Genomic DNA, 8,743 nt, shown 5'->3' on the forward strand with positions numbered 1-8,743 from the left:
GCAACCATTAAAGGCGAACATAAATCAGCCCAGGAATGCTACACTGAGGCCATGAAACCTTCCAAGGCAGGTAAGTCCCCTGCATAGCAATTAAAGTACCCTGGCAGGAGCACATACTTAGCACCACCAAGGATGGAAATGGATCAGATAATCATCGACTCTGAGTACCCTGACAGGTATGTTCTAGTTGGGTGTGATGCCCCTGACACTATCAGGCCTGATTTAGTAAGTTTTCTCAAAAATAAATCTTCCTGCTTTGCTTGGTCTAACTTTGATATGACCGGAATTAGCGCGGATACTATCACCCATAGGCTCAATATTGACACATCTTTCAAGCCTGTGCAGCAAAAAAGACGAAAATTTGCACCTGAAAGAAACCTGATCATCAATGAAGAAGTATACAAGCTCCTGGACATGGGCATGATCAAGGAAGTTATGTACCCTGAATGGCTGGCAAACGTGGTTGTCGTACAAAAGAAGAATGACAAATGGAGAGTCTGTGTAGATTACACTGACCTGAACAAAGCCCGCCCTAAAGATCCATTCCCTCTACCACACATTGACGCCATGCTAGATGCAACGGCAGGGCACGAGATGCTAACATTCATGGATGCTTCCATTGGATTTAACCTGATAAAGATGCATCCTGCTGACCAAGAGAGTACTGCATTCATTACTGACTGAGGCATATATTGCTACACTACCATGCCATTCGGTCTAAAGAATACAGGGGCAACATACTAACTCCTGGTCAACATGATGTTTAAAGGTCATATTGGGGACATTATGGAAGTTTACATCGATGATATGGTGGTAAAATCCAAGAATGAACAAGATCATATGAAGCATTTAGAAGTAGCATTTCATATCTTGTAAAAATATAACATGAAGCTCAACCCTGCAAAATGCCACTTTGGAGTTTCTTCAGGGAAGTTCCTAGGCTACATGGTGACAAAACGGGGCATAGAAGCCAGTCCAGGGCAAATTAAAGCTATACTAGGGTTACAATCACCCAAGTCTGTCAAGGACATCCAGAAACTAACAGGTAGGGTGGCTGCCTGAATAGGTTCATATCCAGATCTTCTGAGAGGTGTAAAACTTTCTACAGCCTGCTCAGGAAAAATAAACAGTTCCACTGGACACCTTAACATGAAGCAGCCTTCCAGGATCTAAAGTTATACCTTTTGTCTCCACCTTTACTGGCCAAGCCAGAAAAAGGGGAACCCCTGTCAGTATACCTATCCGTAACCGACACAGCAGTAAGTGCAGTCCTGGTAAAGAAACAAAAAGGTCAGCAACACTCTGTCTATTATGTAAGTAAAAGCCTACTAGACGCTGAAATGAGGTATGTTTTGCTTGAAAAATATGTCTTAGCTTTAATTATGTCAAGTGCAAAATTACGCCCCTACTTTGAGTGTCACCCTATAATAGTCAGGACTAACCTACCCATAAAATCTGTCCTGCGGAAGCCTGAACTGCCAGGCAGGATGGCCAAATGGTCAGTCCAGCTTAGTACCTATGATATTACCTTTGAACTTAGGACAACAATCAAATCATAGGCCTTAGTAGACTTTGTGGGTGATTTCAGCCCTAACCTAGAATCAGACCTGACCAAGGAGGTTAACCAGTTAGAAAATAAAGCATCAGACCAAGAATGGACCCTGTTCACATATGGGGCATCCAATACACGAGGTACATGGCTAAGGTTAGTGCTAAAATCACCACAAGGAGACATAATAACCCAGGCTGTGAGTTATGAATTCAAGGCTATCAATAATGAAGCAGAGTATGAAGCCCTCATAGCAGAACTCAAGGTATGTCTAGACCTCGGTGTTCAAAACTTAAAGGTAAAAACTGATTCACTTTAATTGCCAATAAAATAAAAGGGATTTATACAGTAAAGGATGAGAAAATGATTTTGTATTTGGAATATGCTAAAAAAACTTTGCGCTAAATTTCATTCATTTGATATTGAACAAATACCAAGAGACCTGAATACCCAGGCTGATGCTCTAGCCAGCCTTGGTTCAAATTTCACTCCTGCTATTTTCGATAAAGTACCTATAGTCCATTTACTTGAACCTGCTATTAGCAAGCCTGAACAGGTGAATCCTGTCAATACTGACAAAAATTCAAGGACTAAACCCTATTATGATTGGTTCCTGCAAGGCATATTACCTCAGGACATGCATGAGGCCAGAGCCTTTAAAATCAGAGCTTCTACTTATTCCATCATCAATAACACTTTGTTTAAAAGATCTCAAGCTGGACCATATTTGAGGTGCCTTGAACCACACGAAGCCAGGCAGGTAATCCAAGAGATACATGATGGATATTGTGGCAACCACAAGGTGGCAGAAGCCTGACAAGCAAGATACTCAGGATTGGCTATTACTGACCAACCCTAAGGGCTGACTGTCTGGAATACTCTTCAAAATGTGAAGCCTATCAAATACATGCTCCAATTATTCACCAACCATCTGAATTACTACATTCAATTTCTGCACCCTGGCCATTCATGAAATGGGGCATGGACATAGTAGGAAAGTTACCTATAACTCCAGGTCAGAAAGTATTCATGCTAACCATGACTGACTACTTCTACAAATGGATAGAAGCTGATTCATTCAAGCAAGTCACTGGGAAGGAATTAATATCCTTTATCAGGAAAAATATCATTTGCAGGTATGGAGTTCCTTCAGAAATAGTGTGTGATAATGGCACACAATTCGTTGGAAAGAAGACTATGGCTTTTTGTGCTGAATGGAATATCAACCTGGTAACGTCAACCCCTGGCTATCCAAAAGCAAATGGCCAGGTGAGTCAAGTAACAAAATAGTCATCAATTGCCTGAAAAAAAAAACTGAAGAGAAAACGGGGCAGATGGGCAGAAGAGCTCCCATTAGTATTATGGGCAGACAGGACAACTCCAAAAACCTCAACTGGCCAGACACCTTATTCTTTGGTGTATGGCTGCGAAGCAGTTATCCCTGCGGAAATCCGCGTACCAACCGCAAGATACAGCCTGAATAATATAGAAACAAATGACAACCTGCTGCAAGACAGCCTGGCCCTAACAGAAGAATTGAGAGATGCTGCCAAAACAAACAGTAGCGAAAAGTTACAATAAAAATGTCAAAACTAGAGTTTTCAGGGAAGGGGACCTTGTCCTACGAAAAGTATTCCAAAACAAAAAAGAAAAATCAGCAGGCAAGCTAGCCCCTGTATGGGAAGGCCCCTATTTAATTGACGCAATCGTCGGACAAGGAGCATACATGCTCCAAGCCTTGGATGGAGAAATGATTCCAAGGTCTTGGAATATAACACATTTGAAATTATTTCATATATAAAATCTCAGAATAAAACAGCCTTGTCCTGTCCTGACCAGGTAAATCCAGTACCTCTATTGACATGTTTTATCCTGCATACTTTGCTTGCCTGTCTTATATATTCTATGTGTACCTTGTATGTAAAACTTGGATGTTCAACCCTGATATGATATACGCATCTCAAACATAATATTTGAATCCTGAGAAATTATACATGATTTGTTGTTACATGGTTGAAAACTTGCACAGAACTAAAAGATTAAAACAGGTTAATAGGTTCAAAGAAAGCAGATTAACAAGCATGGAGAAAACAGGTTAACAGGATTAAAAAAGGAAACCTAAAAAGCGAACTTTATATTAAATAAAGCCATTACTCCATGGGGCAAAGGCCCCAAAATATTTACCCTGTCAGGGACGATCTTCCTAACCAGGACCACCAAAGTATCAAATTGTTTTTCCAGGGATATTGACACGGCTGTCGCAACCCTATCAAAAATAAACCAACCGTCTCTAACTAATATAGTAGAGGTAAGTCGGGTATCGTACTCCACAAGGAGGCGGCCACTATCTACTTGTTATTCAGTTTGTCTAAGGTCACAAAATGGGAGGTTTTGATTTGAGTTGTAACTAAACTAATGAACTGAAATAAAAGCAATAAAAGAGAATAATAAAAAATAGCAAGGAAGAAATAAAATGTAATCAAATAGAGAGAAATATGCCAGGATGTCGGTTCACCATGATATTACACAAATCAGCTAAAGGTAAGGTCAGTCGGTCTGATGTGAGAAAGGTAGTGGAAAGGTCCTTCCGGTCCGCTATCCGTCCTAGATTCTTCCTAAATAGCTTCCTCTCTGATTAGGGTAGTCTATTGTTCATAGTAGGTCTGTTCATTCCAATCTTCCGATCTAGGTCTGAATTTAACCAGTTGAATTACTTCAGTCGCGTGCACTCAACCTAATAATTACTATTAAATTTCTATAAAACAATTCTCATAACAAAAATCTCCTAAACTAATTATCGCATCATTGCTTTACTATCATGGCTCCCCTAATCCTAACATTAGAGAAATTAGCTACGCATGACGATAAATAAAACAACAACAATTGAATAAACTATGTTAAACATGGTAAAGAGATGATTAAGGAGAAATCGCATAAATCAAATAACAATACTAGTAAATAACAAAAATTAAAGACAAGAAATAAAGTTTGAAAAAGAGAATTAAATTAAACGAGGAAGAGTAAAGAGATTACAAAAGTTGAGATCCGCAAAATGAAAGGCAACGTCGAACGAGATTCAAGAGTTCAGAAAATAATGACAGATTAAAGGTTGATAATTTGATAACCTAAACCTAATTACGTCTTTCCTTTATATAGGAAAGATAGTTTATTCCTAAACACGTAATCTTAAGATAATAAAATAAATAAGTTCATGCGAGAAAAATCCCGCGTCAGATAGCGCAAAGTGTTCGATCGAGCATTTAAATTCTTCTCGATCGAACAACTCCTCAGCAAAACCTCTCGATCGAGTAACATCACCACTCGATCGAGGACCTCTAAATAGCCACCTCTCGATCGAACACAGTAGGGGTTCGATCGAGGTCTTCTCTCCATCCTAAAGCTCTCGATCGAGCAACTTAGCCAACAAAACTACTCGATCGAGCCAACTGCCACTGAATCAAGCCAAAGGACGTATGATCTTTCTTCCAAGGCGACTTCACGCATCCCGAGACAGTGATATTCTCGCTCCAATTCTTCCATCTCCTAAATGCAAGCTAACGGGACAGTAAAAGGCTCAATTCTGCTTCTTTCAGGTCCATCCCTGCAATTAAAGCCAAATGAACCAAAGTAGAATATTCGGGGCATTTCGTAGCCAAATGAACCAAACTACGGGAATTGCATGGAAATGCGTGCAAATAAGGCTCAAAAAGACTATATAAAATGCACGCATCAAATCTCCCCAAACCAAACATTTGCTTGTCCCCAAGCAAACTATATGCAACAAACTAATGGGACAGAATAAAACTCAGAGCAAGCTACAAATCGTCCACTTAAACCAATTTTAATGCAAGTAAACTAATACTTATAGCATAAATTGTCAAATGCAAACGAGTTATAGGATGTACTCCCTCCTATTCTAAATAACTGTTCCATTTGCCATTTCCGTCTATTCACATAATTGTTCCATTTGCCATATTTGGACATGGTTTTTTACTTTCCTACCCTTAGCTCTTTTCTTTATTTACCACCCCAACCACCCATAACCCATCATATTCAATACTTTTCATTATTTAACTCATATATTCTTACCCCTATACAATAATTTTCATTATTTTAACTATATTCCTTAATTTTCGTGCCATTGTCCAAATGGGACACTTATTCGGAATAGGAGGAAGTATATAATAAAGCTGAACCGTCGACCTTGCAAGACCTTTGATAATGGACTCTCACGGGTCACTCTTCTCTCATGAAGCAAAGGGTAAGCATATATATGTAAGAGAGAAAGAATAAGAATTCGTTCACTTAAACTACGACCCACATAAACATGCATGCAATATAGTATGATAGACAATTCTAGCTACCGTACACATACATTCCAACCAAACGAGGTCCCGTCACGGCCGAGGGCTTACAAAAGTATGGAAAAGTGAGGTAATGGGTAAGAAGGGCAAAACATTTATGGGAATGTGAGGTTAATAGCCAAGCTAGCTACCTAAATAGAACCAAATGAAATGCATCCGCTTCTAATCCATCTAAAAAAAAGCACAAATGGCCTTAATTGGCATAAAAACTCACTAAACCGTATAACAAATAACTCCTCATAAGATATAGAATAAGAATATAGGAGCAAAAACCGACATCAATCAAATTTTTCTCATTTTTTTTTCGTTTTATTTCGGTTTTCTCTTTTTTTTTCTTTCTTTTTTTTCAACTTCTCTTTTTTTTTCGATAGTTTCTCATCCTCCTTCTCCATATTACCAAATTCCAATTATCAATACAAACCAAATTCGGCTCAATAAACGATATACCACAAAAACAATCACTAAACTAGCTTTACAAGGCAGGCTATGTTTGGGATGTAGTTAAGGGTCAAAAGACAAATTTGGCTAAATGTGGAGTTAATGGGTAAAAATGGAAGAAAAGGAATATAAGCACCTCCCTACGCGTGATACCAACCACTAACCCGAATGTATGCAGGCAATAAGCAATTGAATTTCATACTTATGCAAATTAATGATACATGCTATGCAAGGAGTAACTACTCACAATCCTACATGAACTGGTCATGAATGACACCAGTTTTAAGGCTCTAAAACTTAGAAAATATGAGTAGGTTGCCAAAATTTCAGGTCAAATCTATTCGTTCAGCTAAATTTCAACATTAACTCGTAGATTATGCAAAATGACTATGCTAAAAAGATATCAGTTTAATGCAAGGCTTAAGTAAAAAGACTAAATGTAGTGCAATTTCATCATCGAAATACACCGTTCCGACTCAACTTATATGCAAAGATAAACGTGATTTTTTTTTCAAAATTTCTATTTTTCTAAAATTTTCAATTTTTTTGAAAATAAAAGACAATGCAAATAAAAAGATTGCAATAAACGTGAATGCAAAACAAATGCAAATGCAGACTCAAATGATGCATTACCCTCCCCAAACCATAACGGACAATGCCCTCATTGTCCTCTAGCATACACTAGCAGAATAATAGGGAAAGGGAAAATACAACACAAATGCAAAACAAAATAAATAAAATGAAAGGAGATGAAAAGAAATAAAGAACAAAAATACTCACAATGTCGAACTTCCCCAAACCAGTCAGCAAACTGGGGAAGTGAGTAGCTAGCTGCTACTCGTCATCACCCTCCTCGTCAACCACCTGAAAGGTGGGGTCCTCATCCTCCTCTCCTCTCCTCCTCTGACGACCTCTCGCGTCTAAGTCAGCTCGGATCCTCTCATATCTCTCAGCAGTGTCCTCCTCGCTCTCAGGCTGAGGGAACCCCTCCGCCGGGTACCGGTAAAAGGAAGGGTGTGGTCAGACAACTGGAACCGGACGACCTCTAAGCAAGTGGTACTCTTAAAGAGGGAATAAGGCAAGAGCCTGATCCCGCTCCATCTGAGCCACTCTCCTGCACATATCCAAAAGAAGCGCATCACGACGCCCTTGGTCCATGACCTCGGGCGCCTCAAAAGTAGGGGGTGCAACAAAGTTAGCCGGTAAAGCCGGTTGAGAGACACAGGGTGTAGGTGTAGGCGTGGGCGTGGACGCGGACGCGGATGTATGCCCAGCCTGTGTAGGCCGAGACCCCTCTCCGACTTCCCTAACAACAGGGGAAGTCCTCTTCCGCTTCCTGGAAGCGGTAGGGGTGAAGTCAAGGAGGTAAGAAGGTGGAGGTGGTGGAAGTCTACCCGTCACAGTGGTCAAAGGTGAAAGACAGGGTAGAGAGGGTGAAGGTAAATTCACGGACGGGGAACTGCCTATCTTCCACGTCCTATGGTCAGCTGCCAGTCAGTTCATAGAAGACATGACTGAAATGTCGATGACATTATCCTTATCTAAATAATGAAGACCACAGGGAAAGTCGGGGAAAAGGCGGCGGGCAATACGACTCACTAACCCACCACAAGCTATCGTGCCCGATACTTTTGACCCGATAGTGTTAAAATGCTGAGCTGTCAAGTAGGCAATGTTAGAAACAAACGGGGAACCGCTATCAATGTTGAGGTACCCGGTTAAAATGGACAGCTCAGTATTATTAACAGTGTTAGGCTCATGACGACCAAATATGGTATCTCCTACGGGTTGGGGGTAAGTGGACGTGGGCACCACGTCGCTAACCGAAGGGAGTGTGTGCAAGTGTAGTCCATATATGAAGCATGAGCTTCCTAGGAGGCTCGATCAAACCGTCACTATCTAACCCTAACCGTTCCCCAAACTCAACTAAGGTCCAAGTAAAGGTAGTGTTAAACAGACGGAAGGTGATGCACTTGCTCCCATGGTTAGTCGCATAGGCCGCGGGGTGAAACGCGAAAGAGCTGAAAAATTCTAAGGTCAGTTGTCGATAGGTAAGCTCTTTCAAGGTGGCCAATCCCGACATTCTTGTCTCGTTGAGCAGCTCAACAATGGGCTCTAAAATTCCTAATTTCTCTAAGGAAGGTCGACACAGGAAACGAGTCGAGGTCATGTCACAGTCCATTAAATTTAAAAATCAAGTGCTGTGGGACAGGGATAAAAATCGTACCTGCGGAAACTTAGGTAGAGCTTCCGTGGAAGTGTCAGCAGCGTGTCGACGAGCGGCCCGTAAAGTAGCAGGATGGAAACCCGTGCCCGTTCCCCAACGCGAACCAGAAGTATCTGCAGCAGTAACAACCGTGGCAGTAACAAGGGCAGCAGTCGTGGTGACGGG

This window comes from Silene latifolia, chromosome 6 (assembly GCF_048544455.1).
Source record: "Silene latifolia isolate original U9 population chromosome 6, ASM4854445v1, whole genome shotgun sequence".
Taxonomy (NCBI): Eukaryota; Viridiplantae; Streptophyta; class Magnoliopsida; order Caryophyllales; family Caryophyllaceae; genus Silene; species Silene latifolia.